General features: G+C 39.9%; 1 protein-coding gene across 2 annotated transcripts in view; it reads left to right on the top strand.

Moving 5' to 3' along the window:
* cdk14 (cyclin dependent kinase 14) overlaps nucleotides 1–7,659 on the top strand; it is a 212,768-nt gene extending 205,109 nt beyond the window's left edge. For both annotated transcript variants that reach the window (XM_068324827.1, XM_068324829.1), the window contains one exon: nucleotides 2,946–7,659. The gene's annotated coding sequence lies outside the window, so the exon portion shown is untranslated. The remainder of the gene's footprint in view (nucleotides 1–2,945) is intronic.
* Nucleotides 7,660–16,056: the final 8,397 nt, after the last annotated feature.

Genomic DNA, 16,056 nt, shown 5'->3' with positions numbered 1-16,056 from the left:
AAACCCCCGGACACACACACACACACACACACACACACACACACACACACACACACACACACACACACACACACACACACACACACACACACACACACACACACACACACACACACAAACTCTTCTGTGTTCTTTGTTCCTAAGGGTGGAATCTTACATCTGTTCTTAGTACATCAAATTCATTTAAACAATGAATGTCTTGTTAGCTCACAGTGTCTGTGACAGCAGATGACGATTATTACACACACACACACACACACACACACACACACACACACACACACACACACACACACACACACACACACAGACGTGCTTTGCTTCCATCACCTCCCTTCATTTCCAAGAACATCTGACTGGTAAAAGTGGCAAACCAATGAAGAAACTATCAACCACAATCTGGTTCATCCTCTGTTAAAACGAGTACACTCCTGCATACACACTTTCAGTATATGACTGCATGTGTGTGGAGCTGTTCCAGTGGCTGTTCCACTGGTGGGTGAGTGAGGTTGTCACCGCTGCTGCACAGCTGGAGACTTGCATGGATGCTGCTGCCACCAGTGTGTGGATGTTCATGATGGGGTGGATGATGTTTGGAGCAGCTGGGCGGAACAGAAAGGCTCTTCATGAGTACACGAGTATGTCTTTCTGCTACCATGTCTGACTGCACAGTGCATGTTGTAACATGTGTGACTAGAGTGCATGCACACATTGTGATGAGCTGACACCATAAATCGTGCATATATCTCATCTTTCTTTCAGTGGAGGTGAGGTTCACCTAGTTTACACTCTAGAATGATCCTTGTCTAAATTTTATCCCACCTTATCATTCATACTTCATGAGGTTCTTCCTTCTTTTCTGTTGACTTGCATCTTAAATGTGGACAGTAGTCTCACCAGTCAGTAACAGAACTTCATATCAAGTATTATGTCAAGATTCAATCCCAATGTATCTCGCTAGAGTGACAAGTTCAGCCCATCAAGGACCAAGTCGGTTCATTGAGTAGAGCTGAACATACAGGTATGTTTATGTATGTAAAAATATTGTTCGATTGTAAATAAATAAGATATATATAAATAATATAGTGCAACGTGGTGGTGCAGTGGGTAGCGCTGTCCTCTCACAGACAGAATGTTCCGGGTTTAAGTCCCTTCTGTGTGGACTTTGTATGTTCACTCATGTCTGCGGGGGTTCTCTCCATATTTTCCGGTTTCCTGCCACCTTCAGAAGATGCACTTCAGGTAAACTGATCAGTTCCAAGTTGTCCGTAGGTGTGAGTTTGTGCATGAGCGGTTGTTCGTCTTTTGTCTGGCTCTCTGATGCGTTGGAAACATGTCCAGAGCATCTTCCTACCTAATGCCCTTAAATTGGCTGGGATAGGCTCCAACAAACCCAGTGACTTGTGAAACCTGGAGAAGCAGTTCAGAAAATAAGTAAATAGCATTTTTTTTGTTTAACATTTTTTTCATGTCATATTCTCCTTCATAGGTTTGAGTTCTTTTAAGTTGAAGTTGGTTCTCTCAGTAGGCATTCTATTTCTGCGCTGTTGCAGGTGAACTTAGCCTTGCATCCAGACATCTGCAAACATGTTTCATATGATTCTAATTTTATCCTGAACTCGGGAGCCAGATGCAAACGCCTTCAGTCCAGAATCATATGTAACTGTCCGTACTTAATGTTTATTTTTACCTGGAGTCAAAGAGCTGCAGAAGCAGCAGATAACGTTTGACATTCGTGGTGCATACAGGCCTACAGCACCTCCATCGGGACCGGACTCCTATAGGATGGGCAAAGGGCGTAGAGACTCTGAGAGAGGGGAGAGAGAATATGAAGGAGGAAAGAGGAAAGCCAGGATAGAAAGGGACCTAAGAGAATCGATGAATTATTGATCAGTCCATAACACCCTCCTTTTCTTCATCATTTTCTCCTCTTCGTCATTCTCTTCTCACTCCTGTTCCTCTGCTCCCTCTTCTTCTTGTACTCCATCCTTCTCCCAACGCTCTTCTCTCTCTTGCTCAGCATCCTCTGGTCCTTCCCTTTCATCTCTGCTCTCTTTCCCCACACATCTACATCCTCTACTCCCTCTTGGTCATCTTCCGCTTCTCCCTCATCTCTGTCAGCTTCAGTCCTCCTTTCTATCTCTGACTTCATCTCCTCAGAGTCCTTCCTTTAATCCTGTATGAGTGACCTTTAGAATATTGTTCAAACTTCAAAATGTATTAATACATTTAAATAAAGACATTACAATATATTAAACTGAAATACTATTTCTTCTGAATGCTGTACTGGACAGCTTGACATTATATCAAATGATTGTTAGCAGTATGTTTTATATAACAGGCCGGGGATGTAATCAGGAATGTAATCTTCCACTATGATAAGCACAGATTTAGCATAAATAAATATGTCAAATTACATGTCAATAACAACAATTTTGTATATTAGCAAATGTGTTTTCTGAGATAGTGAATATATTGGTAGAAGGATGCTGAGTTTTGAACTGCCAGGCAGGAGGCATAGAAGAAGACCAAAGAGGAGGTTTATGGATGTAGTGAAAGAGGACATGAAGGTAGTTAGTGTGAGAGAAGAGGATACAGAAGACAGGGTTAAATGGTGGTAATTGGTTTGCTGTGCCGAAAGGAAAAGAAGAAGAGGAAATGTGTTTTCCAAACTTCTTCACCACCTGTTCTGACGACCACTTTTATTTCAGTCAGATTTTTAACCAGAGGATATTCTGGTAAAGTTCCTAAAATGAAGAGAATTATAATAGTGTATCTATACACAGATTACAGGTTGTAGTTATATACTGAAAGGTCATTTCTTTTTTAATTACATGTGTCAAAATGCACATACAGTATGTTTGCTCATTTTGGTTCAAGCTACATGCACATCACCTGTCTGCTTCCTTACTGACAGACTTGTGTTTTGTGTGTTTGTGTTTCAGGTGGCTGTTCTAAAATCAATGAAGACACAGATGCTGACACGGAGGATCCAGATGAATGGAAGAGCCCCAGTTCTCTTTATTTATTACCTTCACAATATCCATGCGTGTGTGTGTGCGTGCGTGCGTGCGTGCGTGCGTGCGTGTGTGTGTGTGGAGAATGAGAGCGAGTATTGAGAATGCCTTTGTGCATTATGGATGGTACCTAAGATTTCATTTGCAAATTTTGTTTACTTTTTATAAGATTCCAATAATGCATATATCATTGTCACATTATAATCAAAAGAACTTTACTGTTGGTACATATTGTGTTTTGTGTTTGTAACCAGCCTCCTATTTAAGAATGTATATTTGTACGTATAATATACTCATCTAGAAACTATATAATGGACGATTTTAATATTGCATTATCTTCTCATCTATTCCGTTCTTGCCAAGACACTAAATGACTCAACACACACACATACCGTGGACATACAGTACATGCATGCAAAAATACAATCTACAAAACAAAATCAATGCAGTCAGTTCAAGCAAAAATCAGAAAACTAAAATAATTTTTAAGAGTTTTCTTTCTAACCAAGTTATTCTCTAATTTGTGTAAATGCAGACAACAATAACAGAAAAAGATAACAGGCATTTCAGGTGGTTAACACATCCTTTGACGGGCATGTTGGAGTTCCACTATAGTATGGAATTGCTATTTTAAAAGTATCACTTTGCTGACTCAGCAGGATAATTACTTAACATAAGTCAAGGTTTAAAATATTGACTTTATGTAATCATAATATGATCCTGTTTAGCAGATTGACTGTGTATTCATCAGGTTTTTGAGTGTTGTTGTGTTTAAACATTAAAGCACACAGATAGTGACGTTTTCATCAATGCTGACCGTTAAAGAAATATTATTTTATCTCTCTCTCAGCTTCTTATTTGACAGCTTGGCAGGGGTTCAGTGGGATGTCTGTGGGGGTGTCTCACGAATTGTATTGTGGAGCAATACATTTATGTACTACGTTCAATTAAGCATGGCAGCTTAAAGTTTAGATATATTAGTCCCAAGACACATTCAGGAGAATAGAGACCATCCTGAGACAAGGGTGGGTGTCACTAGAAACCTGGACCAACTCCATTATCCTCAAAATGATGCCATTACTAAATGCAGGTTTTAATACGTTGCACTCAACAGAACTATGACACAGACTGTTTGCTGTTTGTTTGGCTGCTGTGGTAGTCGGCCCATCATGAATTGCTTTAAACATACAAGTAAAAGCCTACAAACTCATGTTCTATAGATCTGGTTATGAGAAGGAATCAAATTCTGATGCAGCTTGTGTGGAAACGTTCCAGTATTTCTCATGACTGCGTTTTAAAGGTATTGATTTCTGACACCCAGCCCCCCCGAGACACTCAGACTATGTCATATTTCTTTGCTTGTAGGTTTTCATAATCCTTTGTTGAGACGTGTCAGGAAGCTCATCTTCTACCTTCTGGACAACATCCTACTTTACTTGTTTGGTAGAAATGTTTGCATGTATCTCCACAGTAATGTTAGCTTTAGCCTTGCTGCCATCTTCACCTAATGTTAAACATAAGTACTGCAATAAAATACAGCACATCCTCTGCTAACGTAAGCTTTAGAACATCTCAAAAGTCAATGATTATTTGTTGCGTTATGAGCTTATTCATTTCAAACTTCCCCAAAGGGTCGCAAAGCTATTTTTATATGCATGTATCAATGTGTGATAAAAGTCTAAGAGTGGCAACTTGATGAAAGTGATGCTAATACACATGTGTGGCGAGCCACTTAACGTGGGCAAACATTGAGGTCAAATGGTTTGGTGTCTGAGCTGGGTTCCATTAAGAACTGTGGTATCAAGCTCTTACTGTGATCTATCTATCTAAATATGACACCTCAGTTGCACTGCAATCAGTAATTCTCCAATTTTCCAACGGGCCATCACGATGGAACCAGATCAGTTTGATGTGAGTCTTGTGTTGCAACTGAAAAGCCTCTCTTAACAAAGTGATGTCTGCTAGAGATGTTAACGGTGCACACATACAACAACAGGGACAGCACCACCAGTGTGCAGAATCATATAGATGCAATACTATAACTGACAACAACTTTGTGTGTGTGCCTGACAGAGAAGCAAGTGTGTGTGTGTGTGTGTGTACATCTAAGTGTATGTGTACAAAAAATGGGCAATAGCTAAGCATTGGTGCTTCCATCCATGCATATGAGCTAATGTACAAAGGTGAACACACCAGGACAATAGGCTGTGGCCGCAACAATCCTCCTGATCACTTTACCTGATACCATCACAAGATCTACAATATTCAATCAGAACTAATGATTTATGTCAATAACTGTTCAGGTCATGGGTCAATTGGAGTGATCTAGATCGATCTAGAGCTTTTCTTTTCTGACAGATTCAGTGACTCACATCTGTGGCTGTGTGTGTGGTGATTAACTGATCAGTTTGATTACTCTCAAACACACACTTCTCCAGTGTGCGCCTCGACATCTTATATGTTCCATGGTGAGGTCAGTGTCATCTAAAAAATAACTTTATACAATTTTTGATCTTTCTTTTGAGGTTTTGTGTGAAAATATGTTAATATCACAATTTAAATGTATGATGATAATTGTAAAGTACTATCAACACAATGGCTTCCTCTTGGAGTTTGATCAGTTTGAAAAACTGAAATAATAATATTGTTATAATAATATTGGCCGTGCACTTTTGATTTGCTGAAAAGCTGAGACTGCAAAGGCAAAGTCACAGGATATTAGAATCTGTGGATACTTGTCAAGTCACTTCATTGCCTCTTAGACACTGTTTCACTCACTCACACACACACACACCCACAAACACACATTTATGATATTGATACCTTGCCTGCTAGAATTGACTTCCTGCTTCCTGCCATGATAAACTATAAACCTGCAGCTCCTACATATCCCTCAATAGCTGGTAATTCTTCTGCATTCTGTCACATTGAAGTAGAGGGGTGATATTTTTCATAGCTTTTCTCAGTTCTTGCTGAATCATCTCTCTTGTATTCCAGAAGTGAAACTGCCATGTAGTGACTTCTGCATTAAAAATGGTTCTGTGCCAAATGCATTCCAAGATTTTGTTTTAGCTAATTCCTGTCTCCTCACCATCGTTGTTACAGTCAGGTGTGTGTTGACAGCTGTGGGACCAAAGCAGCGTTTAACTGTCCAATCACAATGGACCCTGCTAGGACGGAATGTCCGTGTCGCTTGACTTGCAAGCTTGCATTTGCTGTCCATAAGCTAATGCAGACTGATTGTTGATGTCAGAAATGTATTAAATATGATGGTCTGGATAGATTCAGACTGCTGAGATTAGTTGTTACTGAATTTTGAATGCATTTTATACAGAATACTGATTGTGTCCGTACTATCACTTATTAGGCATTTAGTATTAGAGAAGAGGGATGACTATAACAACTCATAACTCTTTCAGAATACGTGTTATCTACCAAATGGGATGCAATTGAATTGATAATATTTAAACTTTTCCAAAATGGAGACAAGGCATTGGGGTGTTATAGCGCTTAGGCATGTTACCATGTTGTAGTCTTATCTTCTCCTGCACCCATGGCTTTTTGATAAAATAGCAATTTTGGGCCAAACTCAGCCCTATAACGCTTTTAAAATGCACTTTAAAGAAAAAAAAGAAGTTCGCCCTACATTCCAGCCTGTATGGTCACCTTAATGCACTTGCTTGCTTTGCCCTTTGTACAAATGCTATACTTGAAATAATCTCACGGCTTTTCATATCATCCCCAGGCTGTGATTGTGCAACAGTAAAAAAGGGGAGGAGAGGGGATGGGTAATGCCAGCAAAGCAGCGTGACAGAAGAGGGGTAATACCATTGAGCTGTGCTAAGATTGCCCAGCATCGTGTGGCTTTAAGGGATTGCAGACAGTATTAGCAGCTGAATAATTATTTATGTTTCTCCTTGTGTACACTTCTGGCAAGGCACACATTAATTTCCCCTTTCAACACTCACACTTACTTTTGCGGAATTTCTGCAGATTCTTGTACAGTAGTTCTATTTTTGAGTCCTGTATCGAGTTGTTGAAGACACTCTGTTCAAACTTGAATGTTCTTCATATATTACAAATAAAGTCCAGAGAAAGAAAAGTGGAATTACACATTTAACACTGTGACAGGAAAGCAAGATAATAATATCAATGGAAATGCATGAAGTGAAATAGTGATGCTTCCACCATGTTTGTCAACAGGGTTTCAAATGTCTATCAGGCTAGGCTATCAAAGCAAAAGCGTATATGAATAGGCATATATGCTGAATATGAATATAAGGCATCTATTTTGGGCTTTCTTTATCATGTGGAGTGGTGTCAGTAGGAAAAACATAGGTTGGATCCATTGTGCATCCTTGCTGTTCTGAACAATAAATCTGTGTTTGAAACTTTTTTCAACAAAGCTTTTCGGACATCTTTTTCTTTTGTATTCTGCACTGAAAATAAATAATTTTCACAAGTGGTTTGGGAAACCAAAGTGTCGTCAGCCACGTCATGAAGTGAAACAATATATTATACAGTAGAATAGCTGTTGCATTATTTGTTATGACCTGTATGTAACCTTATTATGGAAGATGTAATGTCCTTCTGTAAATGTTGTTTAATGTTGTTTTACCAGAAATAAAATTTATTAATGCTTCACCTGTGTATGCACTGCTCTAACTCTATGGTGCATCTGTTTGGCTGTGTTACAAGACATTCTTTCATACACTTGTTCATTTTTGATGAATCATTTTGATGGAGAAAAGGCAAAGCCAAGAGTCCTCTCTTGATCAGTAGCAGAATAACAGGGTGTGGCCAGCTTTCTCCTGAAACATGTTTGTTTTATACAGGGTCAAACACATCTGAACATGAAATCAGTATAAAGAATATATGTGGTTGGTTGTTTATGTCCTTTTAGATAATTAAATCGAAACCTCTGTTGTTGCTGAAGTTTCCTGAACTTACAAAATAAGGACAACTCAGCCATAATTGAAAACCAGTCATGACTGATTCACCCCTTTGACAATGGAAAGTTGGCTGAAGTTGTTTTTACTTCAAAGAATGACTGAATTCGTGTCTTACATAGTGATAAATCTCCACAATCACAGAGATCTCAAATTGCTTTCCAACGTCATTAAATCCTTGTATAAAATAAATATCCCATCTAGCCTCTAAGCTAACACTGTGAGAGCTTGGGGATGTGACCATGTGCTCGAGAGTACTGGAAACCAACAGAGACACTTCTGCTCACACACGCTCGCTTGTAAAACAATAAAAATACAATGTTAGATCTGTTGTTACGACTTCAGCAGATGGGGTTCTCCATGGCGTTTAGTGAAGAGACCAGGGAACAGAAATAATGCCTTTGGATCACGGAGCTTCTAGAGACGTGGAAACCTCTATACCGGCTTGACAAATGGTGAGTGTTTACCAAGCATTTTAATGTTTGTTTTTCCTTAAAAATTATTATGCATACTGACAACTTCATTCAAATTCAAATCAAGTGAATGATTTCATGAAGTCAATTAATTCTATATCAGAATATCTAAGTATCAAGTACAGTTAACACTGCTAAAATGTTTTGTTTCTAGGTCTATGAGAAATACCATCTGACATTAATGGTTGTACAAACTGCCTACAGGTCACATCCATCCAACTGTAAATCCATTAATTTTGGTTGCAAATGTACTATTGTATGGAATGGTAATCAGACAGAAGCAATTTCTCTAACACTGCAAGAGAAGCTAAGCGTCTCTTAAAATGTCAAGAGTTGTGTTAACTCTTGACAGTTGTGTAATGTGGAGTAGTGTAAACATTTCATTGACTACAAATCCGTTTAACATGTCCATCTCAATTACCAGTTGGTTCAATATCAGCTGCTTATCACAAGTCAACTGACTCGATTTTGTTAACTCCTCATACATAACCTGTAGTGTCAATGCATTTTCCTGTAGAAGCCGGGGATCTATTCACTGTATGGGACACTTTTCTTCATCGCCTTGACACTCCACAGTCATTGGATGAATGCCATGGTATTGGTCGTGTACACTTGGAGTCTCTGGGGGTGACGGAGCAGTGGGCTGGCCTTAGCTGGGCTTGACCCTGGGCTCCTGCATGATGTTTGGAGGCTGAGTCTCTTTTTGTTTGATGGTTGTTTTGAGATACACACCATCACTTGAGCCTTGGGAGTGAAGTTGAAAGACAAACTGCAAACCATCCCAACCCAACTCTTGGTATTTGCTTGGTATTTGCGTATATGACTTGACTACTTCCACAGTTCAATTCTTCATCTTCTCCTTTTCCTTTCAGCTTTTCCCTTCAAGGGTCGCCACAGCGAATCAATTGCCTCCATCTAACCCTGTCTACTACACTGTAAATAAAACACAGTGTTAGAATTTCCTTGCTTCAGTTTAATGCAATTTTGACGTTTCCAGGTCAAACAGGTAACAGGTCTCCTCAGCTCTCCTGCTATGACAGAATTAGCTGGCTGACTGGAATTCCCGTAACAAATAAACCATTTTCTTGGTCATGCTACTAGATGAAAACATTCCAGGGATGTCTTGTCTGGTCAAAATTGTGCTTTGAAGATCTGCCTAACTTTTAACAGATTTTATGATGTAGGCTAAAAAATGAGCTTTGTCTGTTTAAAAGGCCAGCAGTCACCAATGTAATCACAGGCTACTCAGTCTTCTAGATCAGCGGTCTCCAACCTTTTTTGAGCCACGGACCGGTTTCATCTAAGACGATATTTTCACAGACCGGTCTTCATTTGCTCGATAATAGTTAATGACGCCAGGACAGCTGTAATCTAATAATAAATCATCCGCAGTGGTTTAATGTAAAATGCAGACATCAACAGACAGTAAACAACCTTTTTTGTCATAAATTGACAATCAACATTTCTGTAAACTGAATAATCTCAAGAAATAATTATATTGAAAACTCGATTCAAGTGACTGCACTGGTGAGGTTTATTTTGAAATATAGCAACATACAGTACAATCAGTGCATTCAACGTAGGAGAAATATTGATCATTTCAAATAAAAGGGTGGACAAGTCAATCAAATAATAATAATTAAAATAATAAGAATTAGTGGTTGGGGACCGCTGATCTAGGGGTAATAGGAGACAATGACACCTGAAGTGTGTTTCGGACGTTTGGTCTACTCCGTGATTTGGTACTGGGTCGCGACCCGGTGGTTTGGGACCACTGACGTAGACGGATGTAACTGAGAATTGGGAAATTTTTCAAAATAAAACTTCTTTCAGACAGAAATAAATAAAATGGAAGTAATGTAAATTATTTTCTCCTTCTGTATGGCCCAGTACCAAATTGCCCACGGACCGGTACCGGTCCGCGGACGGGGGGTTGGGGACGACTGTTCTAGATCCTGATGTTCTTCAGTTGTGAGTCTATTCCATTTCTGGAGTTGATTTGACACGTTGGGAATAAGAAAAGGTTCTTTACTTTGTCAAATTGGAGAGTCCAGACATGACTACAGCAAAATACAACTGAAAATCTGAGAACTTTTTCAAGGTTCTGCGATAAACTGGTGTCTTTTCTGAGAATCCTGACATCGTCCAGGATAACCTGAGTGTAACCCATGATCCAGATTGGTATATGCAGAAGACAAGACGATTGATATCACAAGGACGTAATATTTGGTTTTTAGTTAACAGAATGTTTACTAGAGTTCTCAGCCGATTTCAAAGGCGTGTGAAGCTGGGTTCAGTGGAGAGGTGATTAGATTTTGAAGGAGATCTAGATCACGGAAATCTTTTTTCATTTTCTTGTACACTATGAGGCAGTTCCCGACACATACATCATTGTTGTACCCCCTTGGTGGGGGCAATTAAAGAAAATATCTCAATAGGTCCTCATCAGATTTCAATGAATCTTACTGTAAAGGGATGAAAGTGTTGAGATTTTCAAGGGGATGAAAATCTTTCTCTGAAAGTTTTTCTTTCCAGGACTAGTCCTGTTTCTTAGTTCTATACACATTTTGACTCTAAGCTTCTGTATACTATACAGTAAAACATGATATGCATACATGATTTATATTATAAGTACATGCGTATATTATATATTGATCAAGCCCTTTGAGAAATCCTTTCATGGCGTTTATGTATTTTTCAGTGTTATTTTTCTTGTTATTTCCATAAACTCTGTTGGCCATCACAATTCATGCATCAGCTCAAGCCTTTCTGGTGAATAGAAACATATCTGTCAACCAGAGCCTGAAGACCAAAGTCAATCTACACATTATAGTATTTGTTTGGTTCCAGTTTGTGAGCCTCTCTCCTCTTTACAGCCCAAGGAGGAAAACCCAACATTCCTATGTCAGTGTGTATTACACACCCCTTGCTTTTCTCTCCTCCTGCTAACAGACAGGCTGGCTGCAGTACCAGTCGGAAAGCCTTGCTCTCATCTTTTGTACATTAAGGATCATATGCATTCATCCACCTTCAGCTGCTGTCTCCGTTCTGTGAAAAAGACAGAATTTTCATGCAAGAGATGATTACAGGAAGTTCTGTCTCGACCAGTACTTGGAAAGGACACAAGGCATACTTTCAAGCTGCCCTCTGTGTGCACACAGAGCAGCATGCATACTTGATCCAGGGGAGTACATTAAAATACATGTCAACGATGAACTCTGTTAGGAGATGAATCTTTATTCTTTCAAGGAGGTTGATTGCAATGCAATTCATCAAATGCTGAAATGCATCAACAGAAAACACAAGATAAATATGTGTGGATTGTAGTGAAGGAAGAGCTTGAGTATGAAGCTGGAGGGAGATGGTGTTGGCATGAATAGGGTAATTGCTTATGCTCCCCAGGTTGGGTATGAGATGGTACAAAAATATATTAATTCTTTAGTTAGATGGACAAAGTGGTGCCGAGTGTTCCCAAGGAAGAGAGAGTTGTGATTGGAGGAGACTACAGGGGACGTTCTGGTGAAGGGAATGGTCATGAAGAAGATGTGATGGAAGGTTTGGTGTCAAGCAGAGAAATGCAGAATGACAGACGGTTGTGGATTTTCTAAAAGAATGGGATTGATTGTTGTGAACACGTTTTAGAAAGAGAGAGGAACCCAGAATGAGGGCTATAGAGTGGAGGAAGGTGCATACAGGTGGACAACGTCTTACACAGGATGTGTAATCTGAACGAGATCAGTGCCTGCATAGCGGTGGCAGAAGAGAAGGTGGTTGAAAACATCAGACGGGGGTCTGATGTCAAGAACCAGATGAGAGTAAAGCAGAACCGATTACTGTTGAAGCAAACATCTTGTGCTGTGGACGAGTTAAGAAAAGAAGGCAGTAGCTAGATGGTCAGAGTTACCAGAAGACTGAGAATGACTGAGAAGGCTGAAAAAGAAACAGCCAGGAAGGGTTCTAAAGGCAGGATAAAGGCAGGAGAACGGACAAGAGGACATGGTGGTGGAATGAGGACGTGCAGAAGGTCACTGAGCAGAAGAAGTGGGCAAAGAAGACATGAGATAGACATAGAGATGAGGAAAGTAGGCAGGAATACAAACAGACGTCAATGAAAAGAGAGTTGCTGCAAACATGAGTTGTATGAAAGCCTGAACAGTAATGAAGGAGAATATGTAGCGTGGACAAAGGGACTAGGCTGGGAAGGGTGTACGGCAGGTTAGGGTGAAGACAAAGAGATGGGCATTTGTTGACCAGTGACAAGAGTGTTGAGAAGGTGGACGGGATACAACAAGCAGCTGATGAAAAGAGAAAATGACTGTGAAGAGCAAATTATGTGGAAGTCGTCAATTAAGAAGTGAACTGGACTAATAAGGATGACGTGAGGACAACCACATTAACAACAGTTGTGATCAGACCTCCGGTATGGAGAGTGTGTTGTATTGCCTCTTTATTCACCATGTTCTCTTTCTGCAGTTAGCCAGCTTAGCACAACTGCCAGCAGAACTACCTCTATCCTGGTGTGTTGTTATTATGATGACAATTTCTCATCTGCCCCACACTTTGCCAAAACCATCGGTCATATTTTGATATGGAATCCAAAAGCGAGCGTGACTGCAAACATTTAATGCTTTACATCATCCATCCTCACAAGACAAGTTAAATATCTTGTGATAACAAGCTGCTCTGTCATCTAAACAACCTGGTTCTTTCTGAGACCTGATAGATATCTCACCTCAGGGCAACACAATATTGGATTGTTTTGTATTAGTACTCACCTTTGTAATCCTGAGATTACACTTTATTCAGATAGATTATAATCTCAAAATAACAGATAATATACACTTTTTATTATAGGTAATTTAAGATTCTTTGAGGAATTTGTTTGTTAACCTGTGGAGCTAGTTACACCCTTAACCGCCCCACCACCTCCGACTGCATGAATCTTAAACAGATTTTGGGCCAACCGCCCCATGATATTTTGACTCTTAATAAGACTGAGAGATGAGGACAACTCATCCCTACTTTCTGAACCACGTTAGTGTAATTACTAGATTGATAGTTGGATTAAGTTTTTTGAAAATGGGAAAAAAAAAAACCTGACACAGCTGTGTATTCAGCAGCCACGCCAAAAACTGAGCAGACATGAACTGAATTGAACCTTCACAGCTCAAGTAAGCAGTGAGGAGAAAGAGAGCAGGTAGGAGTGGGGGTATGGGAGGGATAAACAAGACAGAGAAAGACACAGAGGGGGTGAACGAAAGAGGGATGAAGGGAAAAGCAGAGGGCAAAAAAGAGGTGTCGACAAAGATATAACAAAGTAATAAGTAACAAACACATAGAAAAAGAGAAAAAAGGAAAATATAGAAAGATGTACATGTACCTACAGAGACTAACAAGACTGGTATATTGTTAAGGAGAGAACAGGTATATCATATATATATATATATATATATATATATATGTGTGTGTGTGTGTGTGTGTGTGTGTGTGTGTGTGTGTGTGTGTGTGTGTGTGTGTGTGTGTGTGTGTGTGTGTGTTATATATATATGTGTGTGTGTTATATATATATATATATATATATATATATATATATATATATATATACACTGTGTATATATATATATACAAACAGAGAGAGAGAGAGAGAGAGAGACAGAGAGACAGAGAGAGAGAGAGAGACAGAGGGAGAGAGACAGAAATCTGTAAATCCACTTAAAGTGAGGCAGGAAACACATCAGCAGTCTGACACTGATTTTCATTCGAAATCTACTTGTTGATTTGGGTCGTCAGAATTTAGACAGAGACTGATAAATTGATAAATGAGTTCCAGTTGCATAGTTTCATTTGAATAATTAGTGCACAATTCGGGTGTTCCTACAGTAAAACTATGAAAATGGTTTGTTTGTTTCAGCTCTGATTACCCATAGGACTATTCTGTTTGTGTGAACACTAACTCTGTGTTTACTGTGACTAAACATGCTGGCAGCAGACAGCATGAAGCCTATAAATTAAAACGTCACTTAAAGACATTACACCCCAATCACGCCGATAAGCAGCTGGAGTTTTTTCATTTAAAACATGTTGAATATTGCCAGCAATCCTCCCTCGTTGTGAATGCTACTTCAGTAAACCAGCGAGCTGTTAGCATCGAATAAGGTGGAGTACTAAACTGCTTAGTGAAAAAAACCACACCATAGCAGAATCACAGCCTGACAGAGATATCCAACTAATTATAATGTCCCGTTTTGGTTTACTGTGTGTACGGAAAAGTTAATCGCGCTACTGATGCTAATGCGCTAGCCCATCAATGGGATTTTCCATCTTATGTTAGCATCCAGCTAGCAACTATTCCTTACTGGTGGACTACGCAGAATTAATAACAACTCTAGTTTATATTAATATGTCTTGTATTTATGAATGTATAAGGATCAGGAAGTGACATGCTGTTTTTGTTTTATTTCAGTGTCACAGATCTCATTAAAATGACCTGTTATCACTTTTGTTTACGTTTCGCGTGTGCCATAATCACGATAATCTGGTCATAAAGACATTTATACAATACCTCCAGTAGCTCCAGACATTAATTAATTATCCACTAAACCTCAGAATAAATACTATGGGTTGTCTGAAAATGATCTTACCTTCAAATCTCTTTGGAAATCCTCTGAGGTAAAGTGCTCATGACAGATCCTCGGTCATACTGACCCGTGCTCTCCTTTTCTTTCCTAGCTTCCCAGAAGGTATTCTAAAGAACGATAGGCCCTTGTCTTTTCTTGATGTTCTGTTGACACAACCGTTCACCTCGCAAGTCAGTCAGTCATCTTCAGATTACCACCGCTACATCCGCTGCAGCGGGTCACGGGGAGCCGGAGCCAATCTCGGCGGCATAGGGCGTGAGGCGGGGGACACTCCAGGCACGACGCCAGTGCACCGCGGAGCCACACACAAAGACATACAACCCTGCACACACACACACACTCATTCCTACGGGCAATTTGGAACGGCCAATCAACCTGAAGCGCATGCTTTTGGAGGTGGGAGGAAGCCGGAGAACCCGGAGAGAACCCATGCAGACACGGGGAGAGCATGCGAACTCCGCACAGAGCGGGACTTGAACCCGGGTCCGCCATGTTGTGAGGCGGCAGCGCTAACCACTGCGCCACTGTGCCGCCCACCTCGCAGGTAACCATGATATTTTTGGAGTTAATCGCATCGTGGATTGCATTGTTTCTTTTGGCTGCCAAGCTATGTTGGTCGCCAGTGACGTATGACGCCCACGTGACCACTGAATGCGGAAGCTACGGTGGTGCACATTTTAAGCTTTTTCTGACCAAAGGGATGAAGCTACACATATAAAATTGATTTTTTCTTCTGTTTTTCATGATGCTGAATAACATATACAGTATGTCACTTAAAACTAACTTTAATGTCCCTTTAATAAGGATACAATGTTATACAGAGGTGTACTTATAACAAATTTATAGACAATCGGTATTAATCATAGTCGCGGCGAGGAGTGGGGGGGGGGTTAAAGAGAATGAATCATATCTGATTAAGTTAGTTTAAAAACAATCTATAAAACTGTACGGGAGCAGTTCGGACTTTTATTTTGAAGGT

This window comes from Antennarius striatus, chromosome 9, assembly GCF_040054535.1.
Source record: "Antennarius striatus isolate MH-2024 chromosome 9, ASM4005453v1, whole genome shotgun sequence".
Classification (NCBI taxonomy): Eukaryota; Metazoa; Chordata; class Actinopteri; order Lophiiformes; family Antennariidae; genus Antennarius; species Antennarius striatus.
This window is presented reverse-complemented; position numbering and strand designations above follow the sequence as displayed.